Below are 18040 nucleotides of genomic sequence, written 5' to 3'. Positions count from 1 at the left end.
TTAGTGCGTCCTTTCTGGGCTTCAGTTTGCTTACACATTAAATAAGTTCTCCCATCTATTCCAATTCTGTGATTGGAAAGTAGAAAATTCTTATATTCTTTAAGTGAATTGGAAGCTAGTGGCCTATCCTATTATGTAAAAGGTGATGATACTTCCTATAAGAGAAAATGATGTCTGGGATTGAGGTACTATTTAAACCAGCTCACCCCCTCTTCCCGGTCACCAAATGTTCCTTTTTAAATAAGTATCGTTAAGTGCTTTATTAAACATGTAAATATATATTAAGTTTTTTTCCCCCCAAAATAACTGTTTAGCAATATATTTAAATAAAGTGCCACAGAAGGTACAGAAAGCATGACCCTCAGGATTTAATTCTAGGGAAAGCTCATTTCTAATTTCTGGTCAGGGTTGCCAGACCCTGACCCATCTTACTCCACCCTCCATTCCTTATTAATTTCCTAAATTAAATCAGCAGTCTACCTGTACTCTGGGGTCCGCCTGCTTTTAAGCTTGGCCTACGCTGGGTGTAGCTCTTGAAATGAGCTTTAAAAAATTATCTTAAAGTAAGCTGGGTGGTTGCCACAGCAACCCACCCTAAAATGAAGAAAGTCTATAGATTAATCTACCCCTCAATATTATTCAACTGTGTAGTATCTGTTCTCCAGCCAGAATACTTTCAACACAAACATGATTAACACAGAAGTTCAGATATAAAAAGTAGTAGGATAGAAATTCCAAGCATATAAAAAATGTTATATCTTTTCCATAGTTAACAGTAGATATGACATACATAACCTCCCTGAAATGGATTCATTGTAAAACAGACTTGTAAAGGTATGCCCTGAAAGGTGACATGTGAGCTTTAAGCAAAATGCTATGGTATTGCTATATAACAGATCACATAATGTATGTAACACTCATCACTTTTATACATGTTTACAATATAAGTACCTAATGACAAAAGAGTTTGGCAGTTTCACCTTTATGAATTAACTTTGTGATGGATGATAATAACAAATGTTAAGCACTCACCACATACACATACAGTCATTTGCCTTCCATTCTTCACTTCATCTCTTCATAGAAGTTACTTCACAGTTTGCAGCTCTTCTTTGGCACCTTAAAAATGCAAAAGTACAGGTAAATAATTTTAAAAAAATGTTAAAGAATGTTGATGTTAAAATACATTCAAACTAATTTCTGAAACTTCTAATCTGAAGAAACATTAATGTTAATTCTAATTTTAAACCAAATGAATGTGTATTGAATATAAAATAATTAAAATGACCATTAATTGTGACAATACTTATAACCTTTAACATAAATAGTTCCAAATAGCTAAATTTCAAAAATTCTTTAGGTACGGCTTTAGTTCATTGCATGGTATATACACCATATGGACTGCTTGTGATTGAGAAAATCTGCAATATAAAAAGGATTTGTTATTCCAAGCCAAGGTTTAATCATATCCTTTATCTCATATTTAAAGATCCAATATTTATCTTTATTTTAATATCTAATGAAGAATTACAAGGAAAAAAGTCAAATCCATCATATTCCAAGCTAACAAAATTTGTTTTGTTAGCTGAAGTTGCAACTAAAGTTGCTAAAAGGGCTTATTTTATATCCTTAAAGGCCAATTTTAATACTTTGGGATTAATGATGTGAATTTAGTCACAATGAATTCTATTACCAATAGTACCCAATCCTTCCAGTGTTTACCTGTACTGAGCTCAGACAAGTGCTCATGTATTCTGGTCTCTGAAGCCAGCTTTCAATGACTTTGAGCACACAAATGACCTTTCCCTTGGCTTCAGAATGGGTCTAGTCTTCCCAACTGTGGGACAATGAAGGTCAATAACCATTTTCCCATTTGTATTAGCAAGATTTTTTTGTAGTCGAGAGTCATTAAGATTTATAAAGCCTCTAGATTTGGGTTGACATCCTTAAGATTGATTTTTATTTTTAAGTTGCTTCACAGTCAAGGAGAAATGAAGAATTTTGACCACTTTTATTTTAGAGGTGTTAGCTCAGTTTAGTCTTTTAGACTCAAGTCCACAGTGAGTTAGTCTCAACTTGGTAGTCAGTACTCGGTGACCTGGCGAATTCCCTTTCTTCAGCTCTGCTTGGTTTTTACAGCCTATTAAGTAAGAATCATAATACACATCTCCCAGGGCCTTTTCACCTTACAGAAATGCAATCTCCATGAAATAATGTCTGAGAGATATGTTAAGGCTTTTAAAAATGCCACTACAATTATGATACATTTCTTCCTTTTCCTGGCTCAGTATGCCCAAATAAGGCTTGATCACAAATTTGCTTGCGAATGTGTAGTTCATTAAAAAAGTATCCATATGCATGGCTACATTTAATAGACTTTACCTTTTACTTACAAAATTGTTAAATGTTCTTCGGAACATTGATTCTATTCCATTTCTTGAAATATCACAGAAACCTTCAATTCAAAGAATGGATTTTCACACTTCCCCTTTTAACTTTTTTTTTTCTTCTAGATACCCCTGTGCTCTTTAATTTTAAAAAGATCTTTACCGGGGTAGGGATGGGGGTGAAAAATACCGCCCTGCGTTTTTGGTGCCCACTTCTTTGGGGAATGGCAAGAAGGGGACTGGGATTCGGTACCCAAGAGCCCGTGTTAGAGACCCAGACCGGGGACGCCTCTGGTTGCAGCAGTTCCCTCCGCTGAGTTACTGACTGCAGGCAGCTGCAGTCCCTCAGGTTGATTTGTGTGGAAAGGGAATCCTCGCCGGCTAGGCGTTCAGCAGAGGCGCAGCAGCCGCAAAGCCAGCCAATTATTGCCGGTCCTCCCCTCCAACCCCGCGCTCACGACCTACACACTCCTCGCTGGGTCGGTCTCCACTTCCCCCCCTACCCACGATCCCCCCCTGCGCGGACGGAGCCGAGGGGGCGGGGGGGGGGGCTCCCTCCCCGGGAGCGTTTCTAGAGCTCGGAGGCAGCTCGCAGGGGGTGAGTGCGCCACGTGCGAGCGCCCCGGGCGAGGAGGAGGCGGGCTCGGGCCCTTCTGGGGGCCTGCTGGGCCTGGGCGCGCGGAGGGGGAGCTCGGCGGGGCGTGCAGCGGGTGGCGTCTAACAGCGGGGCCTTCGGGGCTCGGGGGGGGTGGGGTGGGCGGTGGTCTTTGGGAGGGGGGCAGGCAGAGGGCCGGTGGCTGGGCGAGGAGGCCGCGTTTCGGGCTCCGGGGAATGGAGGAGGACGCAGACGCTGGTGGGGTGGGTTTTGCAATCGGGGGGCGGGGGGAGCGGTGGCGGCGTCAGTAGAGTTGCCCTGCTGGTCTGGGGTGGGGACCTGGAGGATATTTACCCTGGGTGGGCGAGAGACAGCCCCGCAGACTTTTCGGGGCGCGCTCTGAGCCCCGCACCGGGCGAGCCAACCCACGCACGTGCACAAAGCGCTGGCACGCGGTCCGCGGCGCCGGCGGCCCGAGCGCTCCAGCCCCGGGTGAGCCGGGGAGAGCGACCGCGTGGTGCGCGCCGGCCGGGCCGCCGCCCCGTTCCCGCGCCAGCCCCGCCTGCTTTCTCACCTGGCACACAGACAGGAAAAGGACGGCGTCCCCGAGCTGGATTATTATTATTTTTTTTTTTAACCTCACGTTCTCGGGGGTCCAAAGGACCGTTTTGCATACTTTTGAACTTTGTGGGAGAATGTGAGGGTGGGATATTTCAAAAGAACAGCATGTATACTATCTATGGTGAAACAGATCACCAGCCCAGGTGGGATGCATGAGACAAGTGCTCCGGCCTGGTGCACTGGGAAGACCCAGAGGAATCGGGTGGAGAGGGAGGTGGGAGGGGGGATCGGGATTGGGAATACATGTAAATCCCATGGCTGATTCATATCAATGTATGACAAAACCCACTGGAAAAAAAAATAATAATAATAAAAAAAATTAAAAAAAAAAATGACCAACCATTGGCTTTAGCAGGGAAGCTGCCTCAGTGGATGCGTTCGCATCTTGGCTAGAGAAAGGCCACCAGCTAGCTACAAGGAGAAATGGGATACGAGGGAGAAAACGCACACACAAAATCCCCCAAATGTCCTTCCCCCTTTCTTGTCTCTTTACTGGTTTGCACGTGAGAACCGTGCGGGGATCGCTTGGCTAATTATCATCATGAAATGGAAATGTCTGTGCTGTGTTTTGATCTGTCCGTGGAGCTCTGGGAAGATACGTGCTCCAAAGTCATGGTGGAGTGCCTGGGTGTTTCAATCAAAGGTGTAGAATGTTTATTTTGTCACGCCCTTGAAGCTATAAGCGGCTACCAATATGGCAGCCCCTGGCGCATGGGGTTCTTTCAGTTAATTAAACTTGTATAAAATTTAAAATCAGCTCCTCAGATATACTAGTCACATTTCAGGTGCTCACTAGTGGCTACCTTCCTTGACAGCCAGAGGTTGACCGTTTCCATCAGTACCGAAAGTTCTGTTAGAATGCGCTGCTGTGGAGTTTTAAGTGAATATTGGTAAGAGAAAGAGCCTGGTTTATGACACAAGTCAGATTTTAGGACACTCTTGGCATTTGTGTTTCTTGGCACTAGTGTGAAAAGTTGTAAAGTCAGAATTTCAGTATCTTCCTGCTGAAAGAGGTCTTAGGAAACACTTAACAGTAATTTTTTTACAGAGAAGGGAAGTTAGACGTGTGCCCCCAAATCATGACATCAATTTGGAAAGACGATAAGGTCACCTGACAAGGTATCGTACACTTTCTGCCAGACCAGGCCCATTGCCTGGAGTTGGTGAGGCAAATTAACTCTATAGAAAGGTGACCTGATGGAAGATTTTAGACAAGAATACCCTTTTACAAGAGAAAAATATTTCTAAGTATTGTTCCAAGAAGAAATTCCATTTAATAAAGTGTGTGAGAATAAGTAGGGAATAACACTATCTCTCAAACTAAAAATGTATTATTGGCAGTGTCATGGATTACATATAATGCTTTTTTAAAGAGACTAATTGGTATAACATTGTGCTTAGTTGTACTTAAAAATTCTGAGGAAATGGAATTACCTTTTTAAAGTAATAGCTAAAAGCACTCTTAAGGTCAGGGAAGAAGGTATTACATAAAGTGAGAATTGTTAGCAAAGCATAATCTTTCTCAAATTCGATGAGGGTATTATCAAATACATTGATTATGTCTTGGACTCATCACTAGCATGGCATTTGACTGGAAGTGTTTGTAACATGAACAAAACTTAATTACAAATTACAGTATTTGAGAGATGGAAGACAAAACATCATACAGATTTAGAGTCAAAGCACAAACTTTCTAACTTCAATGCTTTGGTTGGTTGGTTTTGCCATGATTATCCCCTATGTTTCTGTTATTTCAGGGTGAAATGTTGGTGTTAATTCTGGCCGTTTATGGTAATTAGCTTTTAAGTTAAGCTGACTCATTTGAAAAGACCCTGATGTTGGGAAAGATTGAAGGCAGGAGGAGAAGGGGACGACAGAGGATGAGATGGTTGGATGGCATTACCAACTCAATGGACATGGGTTTGGGTGGACTCTGGGAGTTGGTGATGGACAGGGAGACCTGGTGTGCTGCGGTTCATGGGGTCGCAGAGTCGGACACTACTGAGCGACTGAACTGAACTGAACTGAAGGACCCCTAAGATTTCAGATGAGTACTCATGAGTAATAGCTAATTTAAAAAAAAAAAAAAGTTTTTTAAAGCTTGAATCATCTCCCGAGCTGATGTGTATTTGAATTGTTGTCTTATTCTTTTATTAATTTACCATTTGCCTGTGTTTCATGGTAGAAAGCATTCTTCCTATTCTTCTGAAATCTGATAGCCTAAGAGAATATCTTGTGAATTCTTCAAGTGCTTGCAGTGTGCTAGAAACTTCAACCTCTCCATGGCTGACTACCGAAAAGGCTAGTCTGGCTAGGGAGAATGTATGTGACCAAAAGCTAGCTGGCTCTGTCCTATGGGAACTGTATAGTTATGCACAGCTTACTGAACTACCCTTTGCCTTAGTTTCCTCATGGATAGAATATGGAACAGAAAGTGCTACCCTCAAAACTTTGTTAGGAGCATTCAGCAAGAAGTTCAGTGTGAAGCACAGAGCTAGGAAAGTGGTCAACTGCAGTAAAAGTTAGCCATTCTCCAGCAAAGAATTTCTACTTCTCCATCATTGGTTTCATTATCCCCCATACCAGATAGTCGCACTAGTAAAAGTTGGAGAAATAGGTTGTCAGAAGGCTGTGGATTAGTTCTGGGTGAGCTCTATTTGTGAGTTTTGCCTTCAAGAGATAGAGATCTCTTTAATCCTAAAAGTTCCTGACTCAGCGGCTATAGGTGGCTTTATTTCCCTTCCACAGGCATCCTGAGAGATGGTTCCTTATGCTTGTTAGCTGTTTGGTTGTTGAAAAGGCGCTGGAAACTCCAAGTCCATCCTCTTTTCACCCTGGTTGACCTTTTTATGCTATTGTCAGCCAAGAAAACATTGATATCTTCGGTCTCCCACTAGCTTGAATTCTTCAGGGCAGAGCCTGCTCAGATTATCTCCTGAGGTCATTCCAAATGTCTGACGGCCATCTATGGCAGCAGGGCTGGGCGGAGGCCTGCCGGGAAAGAGGAGTCCGTGGAATGTCTAATGGCGCCTTCTGTTCAAGCAGAAGAACTCCTCGAGGTAGTTCCTTGTTGGACTCATGATCAACTTTACAGCTATATCTAGGAGACTGCCACTTCTTGAAAAACAGAAACCATAGCATTTTGCATTTTTTGTTTGTTTCATAAAGTCCCACTTGGGATGTGTGTGATTCCTATTGATGTCATGATAGGTATAAATATAGACTACAGGAAAAAAACAGACTAAAGATAATTAATAAACAGTTTATATCTGGTATTCATGTTAGCTGTCCTCATCAAGAACACCAAGTTAAGAGGTGAGATTCTTGAAAGGAGAGAATAAAGCTACCACATTACCTTGTTTCTTCTCTCTAGATAATTTTCCAAGTGATGGCTTTTTTACTTAGCTGAAAACTTACAAAGTTATTTCTAAACTATTTCATTTATAAGGTAAAATTTCAAACCAAACCAAACAATATAAAATTGTATTTTTTCAAGAAGGCAAGATCATGCATAGATATATATGTTTGCAATACTCACTAGATTGAAAAACAGAAAGATACATAATTATATCTATATTTCAGTTTACTAGAGAGAATTATTTTGCATTATTTGGGATGCAATCTCTCTATTTTGGAATATGATGAGAACTAAAAGTAAAATGCAATAAAACTTTGAAATTTAAGTTAGTGATTAAAACCAGTTTGTTTTTACCAGTGTATACTAGTTCATTGGGGCTCACTAGTGCCCTGGTGGCTTAGTGGTAAAGAATCTGCCTGCCAGTGCAAGACACGTGTTCAATCCCTGGGTCGGGAAGATCCCCTGGACGAGGAAATGGCAAGCCACTCCAATATTCTTGCCTGGGAAATCCCATGCACATAGGAGCTTAACAGGCTACAGAGTCACAAAAAGAGTCAGACATGACTTAGTGACTAAATAACAACAACTAGTTCATTGAGTCAAAGATCTAAACCAAAGAGGTCTGATTTCTTATTGAAAATTTTAAAAATGAATTTGTAGCTAAATATTTCTATATCAATAATATTCAGATTTGTAATACAAATGTATTTGTAGTATACGTACAAAAATATTACTGTCTTTTTAGAATGTGGGTGGGGCTTCCCTCATAGCTCAGTTGGTAAAGAATCTGCCCACAACGTAGGAGACCCCGGTTTGATCCCTGATTGGGAAGATCTCCTGGAGAAGGGAAAGGCTACCCACCCCAGTATTCTGGCCTGGAGAATTCCATGGACTGTGTAGTCCATAGGGTCGCGAAGAGTCGGACACGACTGAGCAACTTTCACTTGAAATGTGGGTTGAAATAAGTAAGTTCACAGTACATAATGGCCACTCACTGCTTACCAGTGTTGGATCAATACTGAATTAACTCCTTTATAAACTTTTTATCTAAATAACAGTCTCTTAGAAGGTACTACTATTCTCCCATTTTATACATGTTTAAAACTAAAGCTTAGACAGGTAATGTTACCTGCCTCAAGTCACATAACTCCTAAGTGCCAGACAAAGGATGTGAAACTATGTTGGTTTGTTTCCAATAGATGTCCTTAGCTACAGTGCTTACTGCTTCATTATACTTGTAAACCTTTGCTCACTTACAGGGATGATGAGAGCAGGGCGTGATATAATCGACACTTTTTCCCAACCAGAAAATATTTTACAAATATGTATCTAACCCTGTGTCATCCTCTTCAGGGTAGAGGCCTTAGGAGGTTATTTGCTTATTTCAGTGATGAAGGCTCAACAGAAATATCCTTAGGAATTTGTTCTGCAGTCTTAACAGTCTGATTGTTAGCAAATCATTATCATTAAGGATGAATTTGTTGCTGAAACTAAATCCAAACCAAATGTAGTGAATAAGGTGCTTGATAGAAACTATGATGTGATTATAAAGCAGCAGACTATTTGATATATGATATTGGTGTCCTAAATTGACGCTAATCACAGATTCAAAAGGGAAATTTCAAGCGTGTCCCTTATATAAATGTGGTATAGCCTTTAAGGAGACGTTTTGGTGAGTAACACTCATGAAAGGTCTGATAATTTTTTAAAAAGTCAGTTTCACTAATGAAAAGTTGTGCATCATGGTAGGAACATTATGGGAAATACCTTTTTGGAGAATGTACAACAGACAGGAAAGAGTAAATCAGAGACCCTGGGTTAGAATCCAGGCTCAGACACTGAATAATCATCTGACCTTAATTTTCTAAATGTCCTCGTTGTAAAATGGGGAAAGTGATGGGGACTTCCTGGATGAGAACAGGGAATTTTGCTGACAAGAGTACATGAAACTGTATTTCCGTAGCCACTTAGTGCTTGGCATATAGAAAATCCTCAATAAATGTTAGCTATCATTATACTGTTCACTTTCAAGGACTATCCCATATTCCTGAAAAACATCTCAGTGTCCGTTATCTTAAAATTTTAGAAGACCACTTCTTTTCTGTCAGCTTCCATGTTTCAAAGCAGTTTTATTTCATATTAGAGCATTTCATATTTGAAATAAATATAGAACATATTTGGGCTTCCCAGGTGGCGCTATAAAGAACCTGCTTACTAATGCAGGAGACATAAGAGATGTGGGATTCAGTCTCTGTCTGGGTGGGAAAGATCTCATGGAGGAGAGCATGGCAACCCACTCCAGTATTCTTGCCTGGAGAATCCCATGGACAGAGGAGACTGACAGGCTACAGTCCGTGGGATCGGAAAGGATTTGACACAACTGAAGTGACTTAGCACACATGCATAAGACATATTTATGACCATATGTTGATCAAACCAATATACATTATATCAAGAAGTCTTATGTTTTGGGATGACCAATTTATATTATCCTCATCAGTGTTCCATGTAATATTCTTCTCAAAGACTTTTTTTTTGTAGTCATGTGACTTTAGCAGACTCATGAAAATAATTATATATCCATTTGCCCAGAGTAAGGCTACATCGGGCTTCCCTCATAGCTCAGTCAGTAAAGAATCTGTCTGTGATGCAGGAGACCTGGGTTCGATTCCTGGGTCGGGAAGATCCCCTGGAGAAGGAAATGGAAAATCCCACGGACAGAGGAGCCTGGCGGGCTACAGTCCACTAGGTCGCAAGAGTCAGACACAACTTAGCAACTAAACCACCACCACCACCAAGGCTACATCGGAATAATCAGACAGTTTCTAAATTGATTATTGATGACATGATCTTACTCTGCAATTTAAGGAAACTTAGCATTAATATGTAGAGTATTATACTATTAAGTATTTTTATAAGTATTTTTATATAAGTATTTATTATACTATTAAGTATTTATATTAAGTATTTATTATAGATATGCTTCCTGTTCAAGCTGAGTTTTTAAGTCCTTTCCGATCAATACTCTCTGCGTGGTGGAGGCAGTAGGTGAGGCGGCTGAGACTTGTCTCTGTCTCCCTGCTTCCCTCCACTCCCCTTCAGCCTGTCCTCCTCTGCCCTCTGACATGCTCCGCTCACCCAGCAGCCATGCTTCAAATCAATAACAGCCCTTTGCTGAGCGCCCCTGTCCCCTCACGGCTCTCCCTGATGTGACCCACGAGGTCCTCTCCTTTCCGCAGAAGCCCCCGGGATGCTCCCGGCTTGTGTTCTGCCCGAGGGGCTGGCACTCCAAACCCACTCCCTCAGTGACGCAGTAACAACGCGTTGCTACTCCTTTCAATGAACTTCTCTTCCAGAGTTTTCTGCGAAGGGTTCAAAATCCAAAGGAGTATCTGTGATGCCTGAGGTTCCACAGATGCCCTGCCGCGTTGGTCTGGAGATGTTTCGGGGAGGAGACTGAATACATCTCCCGTTTGTTTGCTGACAGAGACGTGTCCTGGGTGCAGGTCAGGGGCAGCCTGGCTCTCACTTGAGGAAGAAATGCTACTGTTTTCGAAAAGGTGCGAATTGAAAAACACGTTCTCTGTCAGCAGAATATCCTGATGCTTGAGAATTTGTCTGCTTACTATTTAAAATAAAAACCCAGCGCTGTCTGGGTCCTGCAGTTCTGGTCGCCTCTTCTGTCCCCTCTCTGCACACGGGCGCTGCGTGTGCTGCGACCACAGCCTCCTCTGTCGTTCTTGGTCTCACCCTGGGCGCACTCTCTTTTGTTCCCACTCCAACAGCTCCCAGAGCTGTAATTAGCGATTATTCTTCCAGAAACATCTTGAAGGAGGTATAAGAACCCTGTGTTAAGAACAATGTTGCTTCCTGGATGAAAGGATGAATTTGGTAGGGCTGGGGAGAGGTACAAGGTTGGAGGGGAAAATGCACTCTGCCCTTTCCTCTGCGAAATCCCGGATAAAGCCTCTTCCTATGTGCAGAGGTGGGGCACATAAATTCAATATTTCTCAAGCTTGTATAGCGCTAAACCTGTAAATATGGAGCATCTATATCAAATCAGATCACTTTATTCAGAAAGGAAATATTTTAAGTAAAAGATTTTAACGCTACTTAAAGTGGGGCAGTAACAAACATTCCACAGTTTTTGTGTTCCTTTTGGCCCCTTTAAAAATGGCTAAATAGCCAATCAATATACTCCCAACTTTTTAATTTCCTTCCCTTTCTTACTTTCGTTTTGCCTTTCCTTCATCTTTTCTGCTCTATCTTTTTATTTTCAGTTGTTGATTTTTTGTCTTCAGTTATAAACTCCGTAAAACACCCTACCATGGCTGGCTATTAATCAGATTTTTTTCATTGCTTTGGAAAACTACATTTTTTTGTTTCAGAACCATAGGATTTCATTAATAATATTTTCTATTTATCTGAATCACTCCAAAATAAAATAATGCTAACCAAGCTGCTCATTTCCTAAACAACCTGTGATGTATACTATAGGCAATATGGTCATAGAAGAATTTCTATGATTATTTTTATTAATCACTGTAATTGCTCTTTGATTACAATGATGATTAACTCACAGCAAATAAATCACATGCTTATCTTGTTTATCTGGTATTTGTGAAGGATTTGTGTTCATCCATCCACGTGTCCTCACCTCACTGTTACGTAGCTGTGAGGTTCTAGTTTGTGTAGCCTATGGCAACAAAAATGACTCAGACACGGGAGAATAAAGCCTGTGGTTTCCTTACATCATAGCTAGGCTGTAACCTCTTCAACTTCCTAGGTCAGTGATGATTAACTGAGTATTCCAAAACGTGAATGTCTGTGTCTACACATTCATAATAACCACTGTCTGTGCTGTTGTTTATGACTTCCTGAAGAGTCAGTTCAAGCCATTTTTCATATTTCAAGCTATACTATCAGGTGCCTGAAACTTAAGTAGAGCTTGAGAATGACTTTTGGCGTATTCACTAGTATGGTAAATTTCATCATTTGCCAATGCACATAAAAATAATTAAACTACTTAAGCACAATTATATCAGATAGTAAATAGCAATGGGCGTGTAACATCTGTACCTGTTTCCATATGTTCACTTTGATCATTTGGATCTTGAGATCCCTAAGTTCTAGTTTTCTTGCTACCATAGAGCAGGAGAATTGACCCTCATTAAGAAGAGAAAGCTGTGGTAAGGACTGAACAATTTAGTGCAGAGAACAGCTTAGCAGAATGCCCAGATTTCTGGGCCCCACCTCAGGCCCACTGGGCCTCAATCACAGGAATCAGCATTTTGACTAGCTCCTCCAGTATCTCTTATGTACATTTTGTTTGCAAGCTACTGCTTGAATGTGCATGCGTGCTTAGTCGCTTCTGACTCTTTGTGACCCCATGAGCTGTAGCCCGTCAGGCTCCTCTGTCCATGAAATTTTCCAGGCAAGAATATTGGAGTGGGTTGCCATTTCCTTCTCCAGGGACTGCTTGAATGTAGGGGTGAACATAAAATCTGTGAAGTCCTAATCCCATAACCTTACCTTTTCTCCATTATTCATTCCTGGCCTCCCAACTTCTCTTAACAAGTTTTATGAAACTTTTAAGTTAATGAATGCCTTTCAAAATAGTAAAAATGAGAGTTCAAAATGGTACAGATTTTTTCCGTCACCTGTCTTGGTTCATATTATAAACAAACAAAAAAAACATGCCACATGTATTCTACCCATGATAGTTAGAAAACTGGTTGAGCCATGTGTGGACCTATTGTCCTACGTTTCTGTACACTTCTTCATCTTAACTTATCGAAGGGGAAGTGCTTATTTTCCTTGGGTGGAGTATGTTCCTGGGATCCCAGAATCTCAGCAAAACCGGTAAAATGAGCTCTGGCTCCAGGAACCTCTACCTTTAGTGACAACTGGCTGGCAAACACACGCCTGCTTCTGTGACCACCAGCTGCTATGAACCCAGATTCCCTACACCCAGGGCCAGCGGTGTTCTTGATCACATTAAGAAATGTGACTTTTCCTGAAAGAAGCTTTCAATCAGTACAAATGTCCCTTACTTCCTCCTAATTACCTCTGTGCCGAGCCATCAGGAGAACCCTTCACAACATGGGCTTCCGAGGCCACACAGGGATCCACATTCCCAGGCTTTTAACCTCTCTTCATACCCAGCTGCTGCCATTAGCCTCTCTTGGACACAGATATTTTTAACACTTCAGATAGGGGGGCCTCTACCACGCCTGTTTCTTGTACCAGTGTTTTTCTGACAAACAGACATATTCACGTGCTGGCTTACATTTTTTTTTTCCATTAAAAAAAAGTCTCCCTATTGTATAGCACAGGGAACTATATTCAGTATCTTGTTATAACCTATAATGGAAAAGAATCTTTCAGATTCTTCTTCAAAGAATATATGTATATATATATATATATATATGTATTTATAACTGAATCACTTTGCTATACACTTTTAACTAACAGAACATTGTAAGTCAACTATACTTCAATTAAAAAAAAAGAATAGGAAAAAAAGTGTCCTATTTTATAATACTGTAAATGTTAAATGAACATTAAGTCCTTTGTGTCAATTCAGGCCTATAGAATACACTGAAAAATTCAAAGCTATGTGTGATAATATCATCCCTGGGTAAGACCTTGCATGTTTTGTTACCAGGGTACCCAAGTTGGAAAAATATAGCCAACTGAACAGTAGTGTATTACAGAGTGATTTTGTTTTGTCTGCTGATTTCATAGGTTAATACTGTTGTTTTAATTATTTGGAATGCTGACATTGTGGGCTACTCACAGCAATAGGGAGAGGGCAGGGCAAGCCATTGCTGACAGGAACCCACCAATATGGCCTAGAATCCTTTTGGGATGTGCAGCAGAGGAAACCCCTTCTGTTTAAAAACTAAAACTTCCTTTCCTGCGATTTACACATAGCCCAGCAAAGAGTCTCATCCATTCCAGTGACAAAATTACTAAGCAGTGAGAGACAGCTCAGCTGCCTGCTTCTGCTCTGGTGGACAACAGTCTTCAGCTCTACAGAGAAAACATTTATGATCCTTCAAAGGCAGACGAGGGACAAATCATTCACCCTCACTAACAGCCCTTTGAGATGCAGGGGAATGATTGAATTTATTTGAAAGTCTTGTGATTTTGCATATTTTGCTTTGACATCCCTGTCTTTCCCAGTTCTTAGGAATGGATATTATTTACTGATTATTTTGCTTGCAATTGATTTGCATACTGTTATTGCATATTGTTAAATGGTTTGCTGATTAATGACTAATGTTGATTTGGACTAAATGTAATAGAATAAGCAAATTCATTTGTAAATTTAGATATATAATTTAGTTGCTAAATGATATCATAGAGCTGTTGGAGATTATTTTAGACTAATTCCTTGCAGGGAAACCCTGTCCAGTTTCCTCCCATATCTGATAACAATGTTTTAAGTTCCCCCCCCACCAACTCCTTTTTAAAAAATTTCATTTCCATGTTTGGATTTTAAAGCAGACACTTCTCAAAGGCAAATATTTCTCCAAAGCCCAGGGTTAACATAAATTATTTTACATTTAGAACATGGTAGATATATTCTAAACAATTTCTATTCTGAAGGGTCAGAAAACATTTGACTGTATCCCCATGTCCTTGAATCAGTGTATTGTGCAGTATTATAAAAAACTCATAGCATTATGACTTTTTATTAATATAATTAGATGAATAAATACAAAACACTCATGTTAATACAGGATTATTGAGTTATAGAATTTCTTAGCTGTTAGAAAACACTTGCTGATGAGGCCTCTTGGGTCCAGAGAAGTTTAGTAATTAACACACACACACACACACACCATCTAGTCAGTTGTTGAGCCAGCTATATGAACCGTTTAATATATTCTTCTTTTGAGTATTCTATTATACATATGCTTATACTTTGGTATATTTGGTATTTTTAATTATCCCCTAATATATAAGAAATTTTCAACCTGAACTTTTCATTTCTACATTCATCTTCTCAACATTTATGCTGCCATTGATTATATTTTACTTCTGCTATTTCATAAGCACCATAAATATTTTCAGTTTAGAAATCATTTTAAATAATAAAGAGAATCTAAAAAATTTATACCATAGATATCTTAATGTATTTATGCTATTTTATTAAATTACATTTTACTATGCTCTGATAAAACTGTATCTCTCTAGTAAGGTATTAAATTTGGTAACTGAAAATCATTCTTCAAAGGAAAGTAAGTCACATTAATTTTTCATGTATACTTTTTTAACTTATAGTTTGACAGTCCACATGTTTAAGTCTAACAGAAGAAAACAAAAATCAGTGGATATGAAGTTATGAGACAGACTCAAGTCTACATCTACATCCTCAGGTTGGTGACCTTGGATGAATTTCATTTTTGTGCTTCTGTTTCATTTTCTTTAAAATGAGTAGTTGGAAGCTTCAAAGACTCTTTCAAAGATTTCATGGGCTTAAAAGAAGATTTGATTGAAAGATATGCATGGCCATTATTACCTCACAGCTCAGTTTATTCATGGACACATACTTGTTACATACATCTGAAGTCTCCTTAAGGAAATGAACTCTTTGTGGATGTGATACTTGGCCATTGAGAGAAGTGGAATAAATAAGAAAAAGAAGGGGGAACAAGTTAGTGACAAAGGAGCCATGGTAAGCAATTAAAATGATTCCTCTTTTACTTCTTTATATCTACAGTCTAGTTATTCCTATTGGAAAACCTACTGGCACCAGGTATGATCAACAGGGATGAGTAATATGTAATTTTTATCTTTACTGGGTTACATTTGGCCCACAGACAGTTGACAGCTGTCAGTCAGGTGGCTGGTCAATGAGGAGATACATATAAAGCTGCCAAAGTATTTTTGTTTCTTTAAATACTTACAAGTAAACCATTTTAGCTGGAAACTTCTTTGTCCTGTAATTAAATATATTGATATTCGGAATATGACTTATTGAAGTTATTTGCCTGGAGAACCAAGATTTTCCCTATGACCATATAAGGTAAACAAAATGTTTTTCAAATGTCTTTCTGAAAGGGGAAAATAATTATTTTTTCTCCACTAAAAACTGTCCTTAAGATACAAAGATATATTGCAAATAATGCTTAAAGTACATGTATTTTAAAATTAAAGTTTTAGGGCATATATGAGTCATTGCAACTTTAAGCCAAGTTTCTGACTAAGACTGATTAAAAGAAACCATCCCCATACATTGTGGGGGGTTGGCATAGGTATTTTTCTGACATGAAAGTTGAAGGTTTATCAGAAAGGACAAACATGTAGTTGAATGTTGAACTAGGAGTTAAAACTTTTTCTCATAATTAAAAGAATTTATCATAGAATTTTAGATTAAGCCAATAATTTAGGGCAGGGTTAAAAAGATAAATTTTAGTTATGTAGAAATATTTGGGCTGTACCTAACAATGTTTCTCATAGGTTCAGTCACACTTAAATAATTCACTAAAGTCATAGAAAATAATTTGGAAGAAGTTTTTGTATTGCTTATACTTGGTGTTAATGACAAGTATTATTATAATTATAGCCAATTGTATTGCATATAAAAATTTAATAAATACAATTCTGAAGTTGACTTAAAAATATATGTTCAGTTTTGCAGTAGTCATCTTTCAAATTGAGTCCTTTCTTTCAAATATAGTATTTAACAGACCAGATAAAAAAAAATTATCAAATACATGGAGTGCATATTCATTCTTTAAGAGGCTAAGGAAGTTATCTAAAATTTTCAGTGACCATGGTTACTCAGGTGCCAAAATCAATATGATGAAGTTGATAAAATATTACATAAAAAGAGCAGTTTGAAACCGCAATAAATACATGAATTTTTTAAAAAATAAAATGCACTTTACTTTTCTGAACCACATTCTACATGTAATCATTTATAATGAAAATCATATCTGAGTTTTGAGATTGCAAAATATTGTTTCATTAAAATGTAGATAAGACTGTTTTAAAAACATTAGGTTTTTTTTGGTGGGGTGAATAATTTCTGGTAATTTTTTAAACCACACATATTTCATAATTAAACAGCAATTAAATTAATTTGAAAGAGAATGATACATATAAATTTGTGACATACCTGTGTCATCATTGACCTGAAAATTGTTTTAGATATAGTGGTCATTTAAAAATATCAGACCTTGTTATTGTCCCACTGTGTGAGAATGTGTTAAGCATATAGATTGAAAATTATTTATGGGATCATCAGAGTAAAACAGTTGTCTTATAGTATTAATTTATACTGGTAGGAGCATTTCTCTTCTTAAGCACCACCAGTTCTACCCCCCACAGCCCAGAAAATTGATTTTATGCATAATAATTTATAGCATTCTTGATAAATGTATGCTGTGCATCTTTTACATTCATTAGTCCATGTTGCTTGCAAATATGGAATTTGGTTATTAAAGTGGTTTCATATGTTTACTATGTATAGTCCCTAGCTTTAAGCTCCTTACTTGCTTAAATAAATGTTTTCAATTTGCTATAATACAACAATTTGTAGAGAAATGCTGTGAAGCATAGTTAAAAGAATGAGTCCTTGAAATAGAATCACTTTTTAAAAATATGTCCTAACATGTGGTCTCATTTTTCCATATTTTGCATTAATTAAGATCCTATTCTGAAAAAAATATTTTTGCCTAAACTTTTGAATTCATAAAGTAAAAATACCAAGTATATAAAAGTGCTAATTTTGGAAATCAGTGACGTAAAAACATGCTTTAGTAGTGTATTGTTTATTCTGAAGACGTTCCTCTAAAGAAACTCTTTGTAATGAGAAAATGTTGCCATTCCTATTTGTTAAATATTCTGTGCAATACATGTTTTAAAGATTTATTAAAAATAAAATTAATTTCATATTCTCTCTAATCATATTCCTGTCACATGCACACATAAAATATTCTAGCCCATGAAACTTTTGAAAAGAGCATGTACCATTTCACATTTTAGTTTGGAGAGTTATTGAAAAATAACATTTTATTTAGAATGAATAGATTATGACAGAATTAGATTAAAAGGCGTCGAAAT

General features: G+C 38.6%; 1 protein-coding gene and 1 long non-coding RNA gene across 7 annotated transcripts in view; one reads left to right on the top strand and one right to left on the bottom strand.

Moving 5' to 3' along the window:
- Positions 1-18040, bottom strand: part of MEF2C (myocyte enhancer factor 2C) — a 174527-nt gene that overhangs the window by 155971 nt on the left and 516 nt on the right. For all 6 annotated transcript variants that reach the window (XM_043464692.1, XM_043464689.1, XM_043464690.1 and 3 more), the window contains exon 2: positions 1033-1119. The gene's annotated coding sequence lies outside the window, so the exon portion shown is untranslated. The remainder of the gene's footprint in view (positions 1-1032; positions 1120-18040) is intronic.
- LOC122439546 overlaps positions 15449-18040 on the top strand; it is a 160679-nt gene continuing 158087 nt past the window's right edge. The window contains exon 1 of the long non-coding RNA XR_006268912.1: positions 15449-15998. This is a non-coding gene — a long non-coding RNA (uncharacterized LOC122439546). The remainder of the gene's footprint in view (positions 15999-18040) is intronic.

This window comes from Cervus canadensis, chromosome 4 (assembly GCF_019320065.1).
Source record: "Cervus canadensis isolate Bull #8, Minnesota chromosome 4, ASM1932006v1, whole genome shotgun sequence".
NCBI lineage: Eukaryota > Metazoa > Chordata > Mammalia > Artiodactyla > Cervidae > Cervus > Cervus canadensis.
Note: the sequence above shows the minus strand (reverse complement) of the source record. Positions and strands in the feature narration are given on the sequence as shown.